Source organism: Lygodium microphyllum, chromosome 18 (genome assembly GCF_053477565.2).
Source record: "Lygodium microphyllum isolate KBCC chromosome 18, Lygodium_microphyllum_v1.1.10, whole genome shotgun sequence".
Taxonomy (NCBI): domain Eukaryota; kingdom Viridiplantae; phylum Streptophyta; class Polypodiopsida; order Schizaeales; family Lygodiaceae; genus Lygodium; species Lygodium microphyllum.
This window is the reverse complement of record NC_141152.1, coordinates 85,415,995-85,436,424: the sequence shown is the minus strand read 5'-3', so window position 1 is coordinate 85,436,424 and position 20,430 is coordinate 85,415,995.

Here is a 20,430-nt window from a genome sequence, read left to right as displayed (position 1 = left end):
TTATATCAATATAGTGCTTCAATATATCCTTAACTTGGCCAAGGACATTTGAGGCACTTGACTAATAGCCGTGATCGTCTACCTATTGTTTCATTAGCCTACTAACCACTTCATTAGGGATTGGTTCTTGATGCCCTAGAACAACAATGGGATTTATCATTGGGCTTCCAATAGTCAGTGGATCCATTTGACTCATCATCGGCATGGTCACACTAGGAGGAGCCGGCAACATGGGCACATTCGGGATTATGTTTCCTTTCCCATTAGGAGGACTCATGGCCATTCCTTGACCTCCATTTGTCAACACTAAAGCATTTCCAAACCCTAAACTTGAATTCTAGTTGGACCTAGAGACATAAGCTGCTTAATATCGTGATTCTACCTCTTCTGCTTGTGTTATGGCCATATCAATGTTGGCAAGAGAAACATTGCTCAATCGCACTTGAATGTTAAAGTCTAACCCATTTAGAAAGTATTGCAAATGAGCAATAGCTGGAATAGGAATATAGGTTTGTAATTTTTGAAAAAACTCCAATTTCTTAACATACCCATAGACATATCCTGAGGTTCTTGATGTGTAATATTAAGGACATGTAGCCAACATAGACCTCCCCTTTTAGGGGTAAACTCTCTTCGAAAGGCCACAAAGAAAAAATCGATTGTAGTGATGGTTCCAGCCTCTAGGTTGTGATACTACACTGCAGCTCATCCCTTCAAAGTCATTTTGAAGAACATCATTAAGTGCCCTTCGTCTTGAATCCAATAGTTGAACATAAACTTTTGGAACTCATTAATGTGTAGTTCTGAGTCTTCCTTTTCTAACCCATTAAAGATGGGTAGAGGAAATCCTCAAGCTAGAAAATCTGCCATTCCAATAGGTATAACAATAGGTTGTGCCACCATGGTAACAACCACATTCACTACAGGGGTTCGAACAATTGGGACTATAGCTCTCCCCCTAACGGATTGTGCACCCAGCTAGGGTTATTCAGACCCCGCCCTTGCAAAGATATTGGGCCACTCATTTGTGGAGAATATCTTATGTTTAAATTGGCCAGTTTTCTAGCTTTCTTAGCTCTTTCTTCTTTTTGAAGCTCGACTTGACAGTCTTGTGAGTCTAGCTCACTAATTTTTGGCATACACTAATGAATAGGTCCCAATCGACCAAGAAATGGAAACCACCAATTATTAGTGAATCTCGGCAAATACACCACCTATCAAGACATAAAACATGCCCAACACTGGCTATAGGCACTAGCTAGGCCTCTCTACCACTCATAAGACAACCCCACATAGCCTCATGGCCAAGAGCATCCAAGGGTGGACACACTGCCCTAATCGCTACTATAGATATTGCATTTGTAGTGGAATGTATTCTAATGATTACCCTTCCTTACTCCTCAGAGGGAGATCCCACACATCTTGATATAATATACCATGTAATACAAACATAATGATTACCCTTCCTTACACCTCGGGGATTGGCCCCAAGATGCACTGCTCTAACATAAAGCACATACGAACACACTTTTCTCTTATTTATTTCAAACATTCCAAGATATAAAATTTTCTCACTTGATAATTTCCCAAAGATTCAATCATCTAACCTATAGCTTGGGTTTCCTCACAACTCAGCGTAGCTCATGTAATTGTCAATCAATTGCTATGCATCCAAGAGTTACCATGTGATATGCATAATGCAACTGCAGATGACACACCTTATGCTCAAACATTTTATGATTTTAAAAAAAAGTAACATGAGGTGAAAAACCAATCTTTTAATGATTTCCAAGCTACTCGTAATTGCGGCATTGCTAGAGACTAGCACCGAGTTTCCTCGTGCTACTAGTCTCTCTTAAATTTAAACGGTGATTGGCATGTATGCTATGTATAATCAAAGAAATCACAGTTTAAAATATTTTTAGTGACCACTCACTTTCACAAACCCTCTTCCCTCCTACCATCTAGGTTTTGCATTCGTTGGATAGGTGTAACATTCATTTTTATGTAGTTTTTCATGTAAAAATCGATAAAAATATGCTCTAACATAGAAAAAGGGATTTCTTGAGACGTTACCCTCATGTTCTAGCCTTTTTATACATTCACAAACATAACATATATTTTTTTCTAATTTTTAAGGTATAACATCTGTTTTTTTCTTATTTTTTCTATTTTTCCTCATTTACTTTTTCATTAAAATGTGGTATTTTCTGATTTATTTTTCTTGGCTGATCATATTGATTGAACACTAGATTTTACTAGTTTTTAATCCCATATGAACTTCATTCCCCAACCTGAAATGGAAAAAACCCTCATTTTCCCTTTTAAAAGATGCATTCCAGGTTTTAAATTATTAATTACAACCATGTACGACTATGAGTTCTGCATTTTATCATGTGCAGCCCTCAAACATACTTCAAACATGATTCATAAAAATTTTCTTTCCATGTACACATTAGTAAAGCCATCAAACAACAAAACAATGAAATTTTCTTTGTAAAAATTGAACATACTACTTATTTGCGTGTTGTGTGTTTTTAATAAATGGTTTCGAGGTAGTTAAGGGACCCATCCTCAATTCTCCAAAAGTGCTAGACATTGCCTCTCATCATCCTTTTGATCTTGGAGCAATCCGTAGACAAGTATCCTTCATCCCTCTTCCTTATTGATTCTGTATGTGATCAGTCTCTTAGAGAAGAGAGGAGAGAGAAAGACTAAAAATAAAAAATTTGATTCCCTCCATGAAAATTAGAGTTCTCTTGACCAAAACAAAGCCCTCAGAGAGTAGATTAAGAATGTGCAGTCGTTTCTTGATGATGCCTAGCATCAGAGAGGAAAAATTCTCCAAAAAAATGAGGCGCAAAAACATTTGTGCCCCCTCCCTCCTCACGACTAAAAAATTGGTTTTCTTCCTCTTAATTAAGCTTGAGGTTTTAAAGTTTAATTTATCTAGTTAATCTCTTTGTGTTCACACTGCAACTAAAGTGGATTTTTTTCTTTTGGAGGGGTAAATATGCTCGGATTCGACATCCGTCTGGTCGGATGGCATCTTGATGTCAAAATCTATAGACTTGGGACCGCCATGCAATTTTTGGCTTTCAAATCATGTAGTTGTTTCATAATGCAAAACCTTGCACGGATTAAATGGGGGGTCTAATGAACTTTGATCGACCAAACTGAGACTTGCGTTGGGTTCCTGGCATCAAACTCCATTAGGAAAATTTCAGATCATCAATCCACAACCATTTCATTTTGCATGAAAATTTGGTCTTTTACGGCCTCCCAGGCTCTTTTCTGCTTCAAAAAGGGTCTTTAAAATCTACTCTCTCACATTTATATAGAAGCTTAGCTAGTGGAGAACCATAACATCATCTTATCTTCTACCCTAATTTACTATATGTCACTCTATCACTTATTTTCTTAGTTCATCTTACACACAATCCTCTATCTTTCCCCCCTTCTCTCTCTCTCTCTCTATATATATATATATATATATATATATATATATATATATATATATATATATATATATATATATATATATATATATATATATATATATATGAATTGATACTTACGGATTAAAAAACAACTAAGAAGAATAATAACATCACAGAGATTAAAAAAATAAAGATATCTCCATTATCACTTGATTTCTTATAGTATAGAGTGTTGGAGAGAAAGATATCTTATAGCATAGTACTGAAGAGGGAGATTGCTTGTAGTAGGGTAGAGAGTGTTGTAGATAGAAATTATTTGATTTTAGTAAATAGTATCAAAACCACTCCTGAGAATGCTTGTAGTAGGGTAGAGAGTGTTGTAGATAGTATTGAGTGTTGCTTCAGAAGAATTCGTATGCAAGAAACCATATTCTGGAGGGAAGGAGAAGAGTACACAAAGTTTTGAGAGGAATGAAAAAATAGTTGTCCAAAAAAGATAAATTTACAGTCTCTAGGTAAAAAATAATCTTAAAATATGATGTGTACATCATTTTATATCATTTTTTAACTTCTTCCCTTTTAAGAAGCGAGAATGAGAATGTTTCTGATATATTTTCATGTTGAAAAGTCATGAGGGCATTAAAGAGTCGTATATTAATGATTGGCTCCATTTTTAGAGAAAATAGAATTGTATTTTTTGTAACGTCAGCCACGTTTTTAACAGTCCGAACAACCTAAGCGACACTACTCAACACTCCCATGGAACGTTACGGGGTTTGTCACCTAGGGTTTCTCTAGTCTGTCTTACAATGGAATGTTCACAGTCAAACCCAATGGGATTGACGTAAACTTTGGGTTTCTAGTAGTCAAAGTCTCATGACAGCATTTCAACATCGGATCCTGGACACCCTACTTTATGTGGAGATAACCAAGCCGAAGCAGATCCATGCCGCACTTGATTAAAAAAGAATGGGAAATGAGAGGGATGTGTCGCTCAACCTCTCTACCCGTAGGGCATAGCCCCATTCTAGCCCCCTAAAATTGCATGAATCGGGGTTCTAACCTAACAATTTCTAAGGGTTGGATGTCGGTAAAACCTTGTGAGAAGCCTCCCAATTCTCTAGTACCACATAGGAAAGACATGTCAGGGGTTCCGCCCATCCACTTCCCTCAATTGGCATTCTTTAGTTATCTAATTAGGTCCTATCACATTTATGTGTGACATTTAAAATCAGCTTCCTTAATTAAGCATTTTAGGGATCAGGGTTTTTTCACGTAACTTATAGCACTAACACGAAAATAGAGCAAGCATTTCTTTTGACAAACAAGTTCCGTAACTTATCTTCAAGTTCATCTTTGTCTCCTACCCATATAAGAGATCAAATTATATATCCCTTCTGTCCTATAGAAGTAGTTGGTCCAAATCACATGATGGCACCACAAATTCCATCCTTTATCTAGAATAGGATTTTTCAAACCCACAAACATTGGGGCCACAAAGGTCCACAACTCCGTTTCGGATGGGCAAGGGGTGTCCAGAGCTCCACCTGACCCACAAGCTACCTAGGAGTGAAACACCATTTCCGTGGTTAGCCTTTTCACCACTCAACCTTCGGCCCATGAATCGAGTAGTGCCCTTCTCGAGTTAATCCCCCAGTGCGATCTTGGAGGTGATCCACCTGTGCAAAGAATCCTTTATTTGATTAATTCATTTAAGAATCAAGCACAAACAAGGCATTCAACCCTAATATCATCTTTCACAAAACATTCCTTCATTCCCATGGCAACTTGTCATCATGGACCCTTGCCATGAATTTACCATAAATCACTACCACTTGGAATAATCATCCAAATGACAATAGAATAATTAGTTGATTGTAAATGCATTTAGGATGTTGTTTGGTCAACCAAAAAAACCAATTGTATTTTTCCAAACAATGCAAGAATAGTCGTGATAACATTTCCAACCACATATTCACCCTCCCCCTAACAATCTAAGAGTGATACTATGCAAAATTTACTTAGCACTCCCTTCCTTTCACTAAGGCATATGTCAAGGGTTCAAACACTATACATGATGCAAGTTCTATAGGTCACTTACATTGATAACTGAACCTTCTTCCCAAACAAGTATATAAGTATATGTCTTCTCTTTGACTTAGGTTTTCTTATCCCTAGAACTCTCCACTTGCCTTTGAGACCTCAAGTTGTTGTTTCTATCTAGCCCACCAACCCCGAATATTGGAGTGATGAAACTAGTAATTAATAGACGGATCAAGGTATCTTAGTTTTGATCCTTATCGGTCATTGCTTATACTAACTACGCACATCATCAAGATCCCAATCTATTAAATATGAGCTATCAATTCGTACTATTAGCAAGAGCTTGGGAAAAGGTCTCAAGTTTTGAAAATGATTCTCTTTAGATTAGGTTTCTTACCATGCAATCCACCAAGCATGCAAGCTGTAACACATACCTTCAATGTGGCAAAAACATAACTACTAATTTGCAATAAGAGGGAGTCAATAATACTATGAAACCTTATATGCTATTTATGCTATGCATGAATTTATCACATAGCATCTAGATGCGATTAACTTCACTTGATACGTGCACTTTGAAAACTCCATCCTTTGAATATTTGAGACGTAGTTTATCCTTTTCAATGAACTATTCCCATGTAGTATAGTTTGGGACCTAACTTATCTCATGCGGGTATCAAATCAAGCATCTAACAACTTGGAAATGTATTACTCATGACATGTCAATCTCGCCATGCTGGAAGTACGAAACACGTGGTTTATGTGGGGGATAAGCGAAAAATATCTAAGAAATTTTTGAGGGATGGTTTGCCCTTACAAGTCCGGTCGATATCTGTAAGCACCAAACTTTGGACATGTCTCCATAGTCTCGTATTCTCCTGAAAATACTATGCAATCGCTAATACATGCATGGATGCTATTATAGTCCATGCCAAGCTTTCATAAAACATATCGTGCATCATCATGAGACTCAAGCATTGTATTTGCAAGTGGTAATATATGGTACTTCAGTAACCTTTAAAAAAATCATAAAACACCTTAAAAAAGCACAAATGTTTTAATGATAGTGCCAAAAAGAAATCAACGAAGCGTACATACAAGGTACCTGAACAACTTGGTCACACTCGCATCACTCCAACTGTATTTTGCTTGCACACTTAAGAATGCAAGCAGTGTCTTCAGATGAGATACTCGGCACCCATCATATAATAGTATGGATGCTTCCTCTCTAAGTGGATCAGAAGTCTCGACATCCATGGGCATCAATGCATCAATCATTGCCTCCATCTCAAGCTCCAAGATTGTAGGTAAGTCTAGAAGGCTGCCTATCTCCTCTGGTATTGACCATAGAGATTGGGTAGTACCTTCCAAGTGGTGGATTGACTCAAGCACTCCATCCATCATACACCCACGAGCTCTTCTAACTGGCCGCAAAGGGTGCACTCCTCCTTGGAATGAGACGTCACCTTCCTGGATAGAAAATTTGCCAGCCACACCCAATATTTTTGTATATAGTATTCAATTAGCTTGCAAATACAATACATGATTGATATACACTTTTCTTACCATTTGCTCAAAATCTGAGATCGCCTGATCAATGATCTCAGATTGAAACTCACTAAAGCATCGTACGTGTTCTATAAACAATCGACGTTTTCGTCTAATTTCCAACTTACATTGAGAGCAAGGACATGGGACACGCTGATAAAGATACGCCTCGCAATCTTGAACATCACGACCTTCATCATTTTTCATTTTTTCTACGTTACTACAAAAAATATTTTTTGTTATCATTCTTTTTTTCTTTCTTAAATTGTTTGAGAAGGGATTTCTTCTCTTGTAACTCAGCAAAATTAATATATGTAAAGTCTCCACCCGCCCACAAATTAACGTATGTCTTCCCATCTCATGGTATTGCACCAGACCTCACCACCACTCTCTCTTTGTTTTTTATCCATTCATTCTCTTCTCTCCTTCCATCTCTCTCTCTCTTTCTCTTTATTTATTATGTTGTATGTTTATTCCCTCTCTCTCTCTTCCTCTCCCTCTCTCATTTCCTTTAACAAAACATTTCTCTCTCTCTACTACCAATTTCCTTTAACAAAACATCTCACTACCAATACCACTACCACTACAATAAACAAGAAAAGAAGAAACAACAACAACAACAACAACAACAACTACTACTACCACTATAACAACAACAACAAATAAGAAAAGAAGAAAAAACTACTACTACTACCACTACTACAACAACAATAACAAACAGGAAAACTAAACAACAATAAACAAGAAAAGAAAAAAAACTACAACAACAACAAAAAACAAGAAAACTACTACTACTACTACTACTACTACTACTACTACTACTACTACTACTACTACTACTACTACTACTACTACTACAAACCACTACCACTACCACTACCGCTACCACTACCACTACCACTACCACTACCACTACCACTACCACTACCACTACCACTACCACTACCACTACCACTACAATAAACAAGAAAAGAAGAAACAACAACAACTACTACTACTACTACTACTACAATAACAAAAAACAAGAAAATAAGAAGAAAATACTACTATTACTACTACTACTACTACTACTACTACTACTACTACTACTACTACTACAAACAAGAAAACTAAACAACAATAAACAAGAAAAGAAAGAAAACTACTACTACTACAACAACAACAAATAAGAAAACTACTATTACTACTACTAGTTCTACAACTACAATCACAACTACGACAACTACGACCACGACTACAACTACCACAACAACAACAAACAAGAAGAGAAGAAATTAAACAACAACTACTACTACTATCACTACCACTACCACTACTACTTCTACTACTACTACTACTACTACTACTACCACAATAATAGCAAACAAGAAAATAAGAAACTAAACAACAACTACGATTACGATTACGACTACGACTACAACTACCACTACCACTACCACTACCACTACCACTACCACTACCACTACCACTACCACTACCACTACCACTACCACTACCACTACCACTACTACTACTACGACTACGACTACCGCAACAACAACAAAGAAGAAAACAAAAAATAAAATAACAACAACAATAACAAAAACCTCTCCCTCCCTCTCTCTCTCTCTCCCATCCTCCCTCCCTCTCCCTCTCTTTCTCTCTTTCCCTATTATGTTTAATGTTTTCTCCCTCTCTCTCTCATTCCTTCTTTCCTTTTCTCTGTTCCTCTCCCTCTCTCATTTCCTCTCTCTCTCTCTCAATACACGTGATTTTTAACAAAAACAAGTAAAAGAAAAGGAGAAAAAAAACAACAAAGCAAGAAGGAACAATGCACTCACCGCAAAGGCCCGAGGATGGATTCGGCGGCTCCTCTTCACCCTCTGTACACTTCCTTCTCTTCTTCACAAACGGTGGCGGTGGTGGTGAGAAGCTTTCCTTCTCCCTCTTTCTATCTTTCTCTCCCTCTCCCTCTCAAATGCAAGATGGAGTTCACTCTCCCTTTTGCTCTCTATTTCATTTGTTTGCGCAAAATAACACGCTCAGGTTTGGCGCATTTTTCTTCTGAGCACCGTCGCTATTTGCGTCCTAAGAGTCAAAAATCTAGGTCCTAAGATGGCTTTTGTATCAACTTTCCATCCCAAAAGCAATGAGTAGACCAAAGTAATAAGTAGTACTAACCTTGACCTTCTTAGATCCTACACAATTGACGGACCAATGATTGGAACCAAAGTTTGTCTACTCTTTCATTTTTCCACAATAACACCCCACATTTTAATATTCCTAGAGCATCTTTCAATGTTTTTTATGAATAGAAATTACTATTCCTATGATCACTATAACTATTGATGGTCCAATTGGTACTCATACTTTAATTAGTAATCGTGTGATAATTTTAGAAGAAGTGACTAGGAATTAAGAAATCATAATTGAGATATACAACTTAGGAAAACAAGAAAAAAAAGGCCATTGCATTTCAGAAAAATGATTTACTTCAGTTACACATTGAAAATAGGAGGTTAAAATCCATTGAAATGCATCCTAGAATTAAACTAGCATTGAGTTATTATGGGCCATTGCTTATTGGTTACAACTTCATATTTCACATTACTTTTTTGAAACTTTTTAAGGAAACCCCACTAGTAACATTAGTTGTAGTTGACCATCCATTGTTTGAGACCTAAAGTTATCCTTTACCATGAGTAGATGACCTATACATTTTGAGCTAGATCTTTGCCCAAGGGATCCACCTATAAGAAATCATCTATATACCACCTGTTCAAAGGATATTAAGAAATGCCCTTTCTTTACATGCTATAAGTTTTTAAAATGACCCCTTTCACTTTCCTACACTTACACATTTTTTTCAAATTGTAATTAAAAAAAATCCTTTTGTAAATATAATCATGTAGATTTGTAAATATATACCCTTTCTTTTGAAGTCATGTTGTACCTTACATGTTCTATAAGGTGGACTCCTCTGGGATCTTTGGACCTAAAGTGTGCTTAGGAAATCCTCCAAGGAAACTAAACAAAAATAAGGGTAAGGAACTTCAAACACATTTTGACATGTTGATTATTAAGAGCTAAACCATAGATAAAAATCTAGCATTATATTCAAGATCTAGGAAGGATTTGAGGTTTTCATTTGTCATATGTAGTTGTGGAATGGAAAGGTAATCTCTCATGTCCTTCGGGAGTAGAGTCCTAGCCCCAAGCCAACCTTTGAATGCACTCTAGTCATGGGCTCAATTCTCAAGACCACATCTCTCAAGGATCTAATTGATCAATTAATTTACCTAGTTAATAAAGAAACTTCAAACCACAAGCTAAGGGCAATGGATGAGGTAGCATTTCTAGCCTCTCTTCCAAGCAATGATCAAAAGTCCTTAGAGAGATACCAAAAAGTTGTATGCTTTGACTATGCTTGACTCCCCAATGTACAGCTAGAAAACAACACTCTTGCCTTTTAAGGACCAAGGGACTAGTACCTTTAGTAAGATCCTTGAACACACAATAGACACATTAGAAGAGCTACTAACCATGATATCAGAATTGGATAGGATAAAGAGTACCAAGGTAAAAATTAGAGGAAAGCCCAAAAGCTATTTTTAAAGAGATATTCTTGATCATTTCATTAAAAATTTTGGGCTTGAAAACTCAAAAAGTAGCCCTTTTTTACACAGAATTACATAATTTGATCTAAAATGCACCAAAAAATGGATCAAAAACAGGATTCTCTTATATGATTTGCATAATTTTCTAAACTCTTTACCTTTGATCAACCAAATATTCTCCCACCTATGTAATAAGAAAAAATCATGGGGATCCCTTATCCTTTACTTAGATTGAAGAAAATATTATTGAATGTAGGAATGTCAAGATCATCCACTAATACCCTAACATATGTTGTCCAACGTAGATTTTTTTATCACATAGATTTGATCTTTGTAGGAGCTCACATGGCTCAAACCTTACTAAATCAAATGGAAAATCTACTTGCCCAATGAGACCAAGACAAACGGCCCTTAGTCCAAACACTTTGACAAGTATTGTGCCAAAGATGGTCCATATAGCTTCATACAGTAATTCAAACAAGTCTATTATAATGTGCCCATCTAAGGAGCCCTCAGCGGCACCAATTAGTGATCCATCAGAAGAATTTTCCTAAGTGATGCTTCTTGGTACTCCTTTATGAAGCATCATGTGATGGGGGGGCTTTCTTGAGCTGTTGCACCAAACACATCATACACACAAGAGAAAGCTCACTTAAGAACACAAGAAGAGGGATGGATGCCAAAATGTTTTCTTCCTGCACCAAATGCACACCATATACACAACAGGAAGCTCACTCAAGAATGCAAGAAGATACAAGGAGGTGAAAATGTTTCTTGCATGGTAGGTAGCCAAAACTAATAAGTGATAATTGAGTGGTCATGTGAGGATCATAATGACAACAAATGTGCTAAGTGTAAATGTGTGAAACCCATCTAACCAAGTGGTTCATCATCAATATTTGCACATGTTGAACTTGTTGCCTCATCACTCCTCCTCAAGCTCAAATCCAATTTTGCAACTCCAAGTAAGCTTTAAAATTTTTGAATGTCAACTATCTGATCATGTGTGTAGACATATACTAAGTCAATCTCTTTTGCAATTACCTTCTCTCTCACAAAGTACTAATGCATCTCAATGTGTTTTTTTCCTAGCATGGAACATCGGGTTTCTAGCTAATTGTATACTACTCATGTACAATGAATAACAACTGGACCATCTCCTTGCATATTCAATCACTAAATAACTTTTATAACCATACCACCTCACATGCTACCATAGCAACACCTCTATACTCGGCCTCTGTACTCAATAAAGCAGCTATAGGTTGCTTTTTCCTACTCTACATAACTATTACACTACTAAGGGAAAACATGAAACTACTAGTAGAACTTCTGTTAGACATGCTACCATCTCAATATGTATCTATGTATCCAAACACCTAAATATTCTTACATGCCTCATAAAAATATCCATAATGTTGTAAAGTGGACTTCATGTACCTCAATATGCATCTAGCTACATCCAAATGAGGCTTTTTGAGCATTTGCATAAACTAACTAACAAGGCCAACAATAAAACTTAAGTTTGACCTTGCGATAGTCATATAAATCAAACTTCCTACTATCCTCCTAAATATAGTAGGGTCTTCTATCTCATACCTAACATCAATACTCAACCTCACATTTTACTCCAATGGTACTGAAAGAGACTTACACATTGTCATACCATACTTCTACAACATATCCAAGCCATAGTGCCTTTGAGATATCTATACACCATCATCACATCTGATGACCTAATACTAATAAAGTACCTTAGCTCACCCAAATCCTTCATCTCAAACTTCTTCTTCAAAAGATCCATAACTTCAACAATCTGAGTGTTGCTATCACCTGTAATGATCAAGGCATCCACATAGATAACTATGATAATCAAATCAACATCTCCCTTTCTTACATAAAGTGAGTGATCATCATTAGAAACATAAAAGCCAATGTTGAAAATATACTCTCCAATTTTTTTAGACCATGCTCTAGGTGCTTGCTTCAGCCTGTAGAGCACCTTCTTTAACATTCACACATATGTGAGATGCTCTAAATCCTTATAAATTGCTAGCTACTCATCTATATATATCTCTTCTTGGAATTTGTTATGGCCTCTCAAAACACCATAACAACCCAAGACACATTGATTTCCTACCTGTGAATATAGCAAGAAACTTCTTGAACAAGTTTATAGCCATTATAAGCATATAATATTCAGGAAAGACACTCAAATATGAAACCCATATCATATTCAACAACACAGAGTTTCTCTCCATAAAAATATAACATAGTTTATTATTATCATGGCCATCTGTGATTGAATAACTTGAAAGAAAACAACTTTATTACTCAGGAAACAAACATAGACCAATAGGATCAAACATGAGCAACCACATGAGGGAGCTTTCTTGAATCATATTCCATCCATGATCACATAACTTTTGATTGAATATAACTACCTGATAGTTGACTTTCAGGTGAAATATCATATGGCATATAAAGTTGCTTTACACATGCTGATTCAAAAAGACTACATGCATAAAAGTATTAAGGTATGAAATAGTACTAAATAGATGACATAATTTGAGTCCTAACACTTAGCAAAACCCAGTGGATGATTGGGATAGTTAAGTCCTAAACCCATAAGCATGCAGCTAACTATCGAAAAGCATAGAAACTAAGTATGATGAAAAACAACTCAGAGAACACAGCTATGCCTTGCACCCCTTGAGAAGCCACACTAAGTAGCAGTGAGTAGAGCCCCTCTACGATACTCAAAGCTATCTAGTGCAATTGCATAACTGGCTCTAATAGTCAGTGGAATGAACTAAAACATGTCATGAGTAACAACAAAAAGTACAACAAAGCTAATAGCTACAAGGAGTTAGGATTATAAAGGATGATATCTCTACAAGAAGACAATTGGCACATCAAACCATCAACAACATGATCTTCAACAGAGAGTCTAAAGATGACTCCTCGGCATCTAATGATGAGACACACTCATTCTCATCCTCACTGATGAGGTTACCATCATCATCAAATGATGGCTCCCTAGGTGGCAGCTGTGTAGGCAAGGGGGGATGTCATCACATGAGGCATAGGATGTGATCTACTAGAGCCCCACCTTACATATGTCTGCAAGCCACTCGAACCACCTCTCCTTGATCATGGATGTCATCAAATGACCATGCCCCTGCTACCACTACTCGAACTCCTCGCCCACGAGCATGCTAACTGTGAGTATCATGAGTATCTACTACTATAAGCTCTCTATAGAGCTCTGCAAAAATCATCTCCATGATCCATGACACTAAAATCCTCATGAACCTTATGGAGCACCTTCTAAAGCACAACAACCTTGTCATCAGACCAAAATCCCTCTGCTAGAGTAAAGAAGCCACATATTCATCACTTTGTCTTTTTTCCTCCAAAGCCTGCTCCAACTTGACATTCAAATCCATATATTTAGTCTCTAAATCTGTCACTTTCAATTTCAACGCATCTGTCTCATGCACTGCATCATCATAATCTATTGAAACAAAAACATCTTGAAGCATATGATGCAGCCTGGAGACCATACTGTCCAACTTATTTGCAACCACTTGCCATGAATTTTTCACATCATTCACTAAAGCATTCCTAATATCTTCAAAATCACAGAAGCATCTACCACAACTTCCACATTCCGCAAGATCTACTTTTCAACCTCTTGAAGTGGTTCAAATCTTTATAACAACAATTTATAATCAACTTGAAGTCCAACATACTTTCCCATAAAAGTTTGCATTTGATCTAAACATTTGTTCCTAAGCTCATTAGTCCACTTCTCAAATAAGGTAGTAGACATCTTATTCCTATCCAACAACTACTGCAACTTTGCAAATTTTCCCCCGTGTTCAAATTCCATGGTTTCATACTCATCCTATTTTTTCTACAATTTTTGAGTCAAACCCTCTGATGTCTTCTGCTGAGCAGACAACTAAACACGCAACTCACTAATCCAATTTGCATTTCAAACATTTTGCTTGTCATACTCCTAAAAATAAGCCATTAGTTTTTACATAACCCCAACTACATCAGAAAGACTTCTAATACAGACATCATGCATTTGGGCATGAACCAAAATAAATGGTGCATCTACTGCAAATTCACCCACATGCTGAGATCACCAAGTGTATCACTAGGATGATTTTGAGAATCATGAGAAACAACGTGATGCTTTCCCTCATGCATTGACATAATCCTAAGCCATATTTTCCCAATCTTTTTCTTTTTCTTTGCATAAATATTACTTGCCAATTTAGAAGCATCAACATTACCATGTTTACCCACATTGAGTGCATCCTCAATACATGCATCCTTACTATCCCCTTTGACAAATTCCAAAGAAATTTGCTTAGCATATGCTTCATCATACCCCACATGCACTAAATCTTGATAAATGGAATGCTTATCCAAATCACCATCAAACAAACCATGAACATCTTTGACATCATTAGGAGTAGCAACTTTGACCTATGTTTCCACTGCTGCATTCTCTACCAAAAAAACAACCCATCCTAGATTTTTGAAAAACCTTCTTAGATTTTGAGATCTTGATATGTGCATTAACATGTCATACCTAAGGCCATCCCAATTTGTCATCCCAAAATGCTCATGATAATAAAGAATTCCATAAGTCTCCCTAGCAATGTTGTCTGTCTTTATAAATATCATAAACTACTCCATGAACCATAGTAGCTGCAATTTCCAAACCCCATCAATGTGCTTCAACACATACATTCCTCAGTCCAGTAGGGTCTCCAAAAGCATACTGCATTTGATCTTCGGTGAACCGATATGATGTTAGGTTATTATTCATGGAGAGAGAAAAAACATGGCTCACAATTGTAGTGATCAACTCAACCCAACCAACAATCTTACCATTCGATTGCCTTAGTGCATTTATTTGCACCAAAGCATGTATATTTGAAGCCCACTAATCCCATGGTAATTGGGCATACTCATACATCCCTATCTTTTCCAACCACAAGTGATGTGCTTCCACATGTCAACATTAAGATACAAGTTTGAATCCATGAAAGGTGTACTGATAGCACTCCTACTTGAGAGGTAGGCATCATTCATCAGTGTATCCTCATCCTCCCCTTGGTGCACCAACTTGTCATCATCCGAGACCTCATATAGCTCATCGTCATCTTTTTCCAATCGACCACACTTCAGCAAGGGGAGCTTGCGGGTTGAAGAACATTGTGTATGCATCATAGTAGCAATAGTTGCAGGTCAAGGAGATGAAGAGAATGGAGAAAAGCATGAAACCCCAAAAGAGTGAATGTCCTTCTCCACATGAATGCACCAGTCCAAGTTTTCACTTAGTCCACTCCCTTTCATGCCATATGTCACTTCATACTCATATGAGTGTGAAAATTCACACCTATGACTATCACTAAATGATTATCTTGTCCTAGTTGGAATGATTAAATGAATAACTGAATAATATGGTTGTACAAGCTTTTTAAGCCTAAATCCATTAACTGTAGGCATCAACACATTTCCCTGCAAATCTTTTAATAAGAATGTGCCTTGACCAATATCCTTGAAGATCGCAAATGGGCCTACATAATGAAGTTTTAATTTACTTAGAAAATTTCCAAGTCGGGAATTATAAACTACAACCCAATATCCTTCCTGAAAAAGTTTCTTTTTAACATGTCTATTGACCCATGCATGTCTCCGTTGTTATGTGAATCCTGAAATGTAGGCAACCAATACCCTATTCTCCTCTAACTTTAGGAGTTGTTCCATTCTATGATGCATTGACTCTTAAGGATCCAATTTATGTATAACCACAATTCTCAAACTTGGTACCACAAATTCCATGGGGACCAGGTCTTTTAATCCATAGACAAGTCTGAAGGGTGTAAGTCGAGTTGTAACCTTTTATGCTGTCCTAAAAGCCCACAATGTTGAATCAAGATTAGCATCCCAATCTTTCATGTTATCCTCAACAATTTTCTTCAAAATGAGGAGTAAAATCTTGTTGGAACTTTCTACTTGGCCATTAGCCTGAGGATGATAGGGGGTAAACTTCTTATGCAAAACCATGTGCCTGAGCGTCAGTTCCTGGATAACCTATTTTAAAAAATGCTTACCCCTATCACTAACCAACTCAATAGGGCATCCAAAAATAATGATAACATTAGAATATAGAAATTTGGCCACATTAGATGCTTTATTATCCTTCAAGGCTTGAGCTTCCATCCACTTTATAGCATAGTCAGTGCAAACCAAGATATAACGATTTCATGTCTTCTTTGCAACTGGCTTAATAGGCCCAACAAAATCAATCCCCCACTTTTGAAATGGCTCAAGTGTTAGTATCATATGATCTTGCATCCTATCCATGTTAAGAGTTTGACCCTCCTTCAAAGATTATTCAATTACTAGTTTGAGTACCCAACTAGTATTCAATTACTAGTTTGGTCTATACTAGTTGGGTACTTTATCCTACATCAATTCAGCTCCCATAGCTAGATCTTCCCTCTAAACAAATTACATCCCTTTCTTGGTTAAAGTTGTAAGAGGAGAACATATATGTGATAGGTACCTTAAATACCTGCTATGCCACTTTATTTTCCTCACAAACCTCATAAATTCCTGCATGTTAACTGGACCTTAGCTTTTTGGACATCAACAATCTTTCTTGGATCTATATTCATACCTTCCTTAGACAAGATCTGGCCTAAAAACACACCCCTCTTTGCTACAAACATTGACTTAAAGGGGTTCAATGACATGTCAAATCTTGGATGTCTTTCAAAACATAACTTAAGGTGTTTTAAAAGCTCTCTCCTATTGCTAAAAACACAAAAATCATCAATAAATACTCTCATAAAAGTTGTTAGATATGGCTCAAATGTCTTACAAACACCTCTTGAAAACTCAGGAGGTCAACTCTTTAGTCCAAAGTTCATGATTGTGCTAACATATGCTCTCCACTTAGCGATAAAAGTTGTCTTATCCATATCTTTCGGATGCATCCTAATTTGATTGTATCCTGAAAACCCATCCAAAAAATTGTATATCTCATGGCCTGCCACATCATCAAGGAGAGAGTTGCTAAAAGGAATCGGGAAGGGATCTGTAATGGTAGTTGCATTTAATTTCTTGTAATCCACACAGACTCAAATCTTCCCATTCTTCTTGGGCACCACAACAATAGGAGATAACCAAGTAACCTCATTAACTAGTTTGATGAACCCAACTCTCAAAAGCTTGTCAATTTCTTCCTTGACTTGTTTAGCATAGTTGGGGTTCATTTTACACCTCTTCTAAATAATTGGCTTAGCATCTCTCTTCAAATTTATCATGAGCTGACACACAACTAGATCAAATCCTTTCATATCTGTATAATCCCAAGAAAAAATGCCTTGAAATTCTTTCCACAACTTAATAATATTCTACTTGAAGTTTTCTTCCACAAAAGTACTGACCTTAATGGGTTTGGCCTCCTCTTCAATATTTAAATTAACTTCTTGACCCTCCCCTCAACTACCCTTGCAGATCTTCTCATTCTATGCTTATATCTTAGTTCAGTCTGAATGATGGATTTTTTGTCCTTTTGCCTCCAATACATCATGACTGTCCATAGAACTCCAAAGCAGTTTGTTGCATTTCAAGTATTTCTTGTCAAGAAACTTGAGGATGACTATGTCCTTGATCCTTATTTATTTTATACTTCTCATTCACTGACCTATCCTGAAATTTAGGTTGCAATTGACTTTCAGGAAGGCCTTCAAAATTCTATCCTAACTAGTTTTGAACTACATTGTGAACTACTTGATTTTCCACAACTTCATTCCTACATTTATAAAAGGATCCTAATACTTCTGAATAATACTATCCACATCTATCTCAAAGATTTGAACCACATAAGGAGTTGCCTGAAGAAATAATTCCTTATCATCTTCCACTTCATCTGCAAGGCTAATAGTTCGAGCTACTATAGGTCTAGAGGAACTCTTCAAGGTGACCTTATTAAATGTTGACAACCTAATTTCCTTAAGGCCTCTGGGAATACACACATAATCATTCCCCCAGTCTTGCTTTAATTTGGTCAATTTAAACCATGGTCTACCCAAAAGCATTGTATAAGCATCCCTAATTTCCAACATTCATAAGACAACAAAACTCACCCTGAATTTTAGGCTAGCCTTTTGAATTTATAGATTCCGAAGAATACCCAAAGGCTATTATCTCCTCTAATCTGCTATCCTGACCTAAAATGGGGCTAGTAGTAGCTCATTTTGCTTAGTTGCCAAATATGTATGTTCTGGAATATTAACTCTTGAACCCCCATTGAACAAGACATCATCATGTGTTCTTCCTGCATACTCAACTTGAATGGTAGGCACTTGATAATCCACAACTTCTTGTTCAGTTGGTATAACTGCTTGATAGTGAGGAACTTGTTGATCTTGAAAATTTTTATACTTTCAAGAACTTCCTGTTGCTTTTGATGATCTTCAAGAGTAACTTTTCCTTTAATCTTGGTATTAAATCCAAAATTTTCTCCAAGGTTAAGTATAGTGAACACCTTGCTAGGGCTTGGAATAGCCCATCTAAACCACCTTGTTGTAACTTTGCAAAAAATACTATACTATGAGGGATTCGTTGTTGATGATCAGGAACTTGATCCTGCGGTTTAGGAAAATACTCATGTTGTTTAGGAAGATACTCTTGCAACTCAAACTTTTGAATACCTGAATCCCTTACATCATCAACTTGATCAAATTTAGAATTTTTTGCAAGTTTTTGCAACTTTCTAACCTACTTTGTTACCTTTTTCCTTGTCTTCTCTTATTTCTACCAATCAAGCTTCATACCAGATTGGATTCTAGTCAATGCTAAGACCATTGCTTCCTCTTGACAATCCTATACTTCAATACAATTAGAAAAATCACATTGAACATGCATACTTCCATCATTAATGTTACCTAACACCTCCTTTGCCCTTTCTTGAACCTCCTCTTGCTGAGTTTTCTTATAGCTAGTAGTACCTGTACCTTCACAAAAATTCATTGCCTCATATTGATCAAGTAACTCAATGAGGATTGATGCAACTAGGGTAGGTTGATGTTGTGGATGAGATGCTCCTGCATGACTTTTGTCATTGTGGGACTGTGCTATTGGCATTCCTCTCTCAGTCCTATGCTTGCCCAAAGTTCACAGTTTGGTCCAACGAAGTTTCCTTGACCTCCACAATAGTGGCATGCTCCCGTTTGGGTGGTCTACTACTGTGTCGAGAAATTTCCCCAAGGTTTTCTTTCTAGCATTCTTCTTGGTCCTGTGAAGGGCCTCTAAGGTATGGTGTTAGTAATAACCTGATTGACTATAGTTGGTTGAATAGGTCTTGGCCTAGGCTACATCACTGGCATCTGTTGTGCCATCCTCACATTAGGATTGTACCAACAAGTCCTAGTCTCATGACCATTCTTATGGCATATTTCATAGTACTTTTCTTTCTTCTTGGTATCAGAAAGACCCAAATCCTTTAGTTTTTGTTTAATCTTTTTATCTAGCTTGCTGGCCTCTACCTTTTTCTTATATTTATCATTTACTTTCCTCCTCTTAGTCCTGGTTGATCTTGATGTCTTATTTTTCTTCTTATGCTTCTTTCTACTAGACTCATCATCATCAGAGTCACTGTAATCATCATCTGAATATGAACTTGAATCACTATCCTCATCATCACTATATGCGTCTAAATCTAAATCTGAACCTACATTAGAATTAGAATTTAAAGAATTCTCATC